At 27.5% G+C, this 1,154-nt stretch overlaps 1 long non-coding RNA gene across 1 annotated transcript in view; it reads left to right on the top strand.

Annotated features, from left to right (window-relative positions):
• Window positions 1-600: 600 nt before the first annotated feature.
• Window positions 601-1,154, top strand: part of LOC114078645 — a 5,225-nt gene continuing 4,671 nt past the window's right edge. Inside the window, exon 1 of the long non-coding RNA XR_003580335.1 lies at window positions 601-811. This is a non-coding gene — a long non-coding RNA (uncharacterized LOC114078645). The remainder of the gene's footprint in view (window positions 812-1,154) is intronic.

Genomic DNA, 1,154 nt, shown 5'->3' with positions numbered 1-1,154 from the left:
TATGTTCTGTAATTTTACTATACATTTATCTCCCTTTTTTACTTTCTTATTCTTTTAAAAAAAATCATGAGTTTGGGTCGAATCAAGATTCATATGACTTCAAATCGCATTTGAATTGATAATGATGGAATTCAACATATGTATCAATTAAGTTTTTATTTTTCATGCATAATCGTTAAATTTATGGAATAAATATTTGATTATATACATATATATTATATATGTTTGAGTATGTATTTATCTTTAAATTAGACTATTATATATGTCTGTAAAGTAGCATCAAGTTTGCAAGATTTTCTAATCTCACAAACTTATTGTTGCTCTGTTTCTTCTCTTCTCTTCTTTTTTTTTTCTAATTTTCGGTAAGTTTTGATTTTTCTTTATTATAGCACCGAAAAAGTTCAATAATATGTACCATTTGAAATATAGCATTTGCGATATAAAGTTTGTATTAAGCTTTTTGGAATCAACGTGCAAAGCACGTTACCAGAAACTAGTGTGTGTGTGTGTGTATATATATATATATATATATATATATATATATATATATATATATATATATCTCCCCCTTTTTAGAAATGACAGATTAGAGGACGAACACAGCATAAGCAGATTGTACAAAAGGTTTACTGAATTGTACAACAAACTTAGTTTTTCCTATTTTTTTCTGCTAACACGTGTATTGTCCTCTAGCAAACCACGTACCACTTCATATTGCAAACAGACTATCTTACAGATTTCTATCTTCCTTCTCTTTTCAACATTGGCTTTGTTCTTCACTCTTCTCATAGTTTCTCTATCATTTGTTTTGGTAATTTATCTCCTCTTTCTCCATTTTACTTTTTCTATGAAAATTAATTTTTCTATTTGGAATCTCAAATTTCACCTCTTCTTCCTTGATTGTTCGGCCTTCTAATTGTGTGCTATTTTTGCTGATGTATCTCTTCCCTAATTTTTTGTTGTTTTAGTGCAGTTTCTTTGATTTTAATCATTATGACAACTTTTAAATTGTCTCTTATTAGATTTTATACGTACTTATTAACAATTTTTTTCTAATTTATTCATGCATGTCTGGATTCTATCTCAAAGTCTCTTTTATAGTACTTTTTCGTTTGTGCTGTTAAAATCTATGTAACTAGATGTGCCTCTGCTTA

The sequence above is a fragment of the Solanum pennellii genome, chromosome 9 (assembly GCF_001406875.1).
Source record: "Solanum pennellii chromosome 9, SPENNV200".
NCBI classification, from domain to species: Eukaryota; Viridiplantae; Streptophyta; class Magnoliopsida; order Solanales; family Solanaceae; genus Solanum; species Solanum pennellii.
Note: the sequence above shows the minus strand (reverse complement) of the source record. Positions and strands in the feature narration are given on the sequence as shown.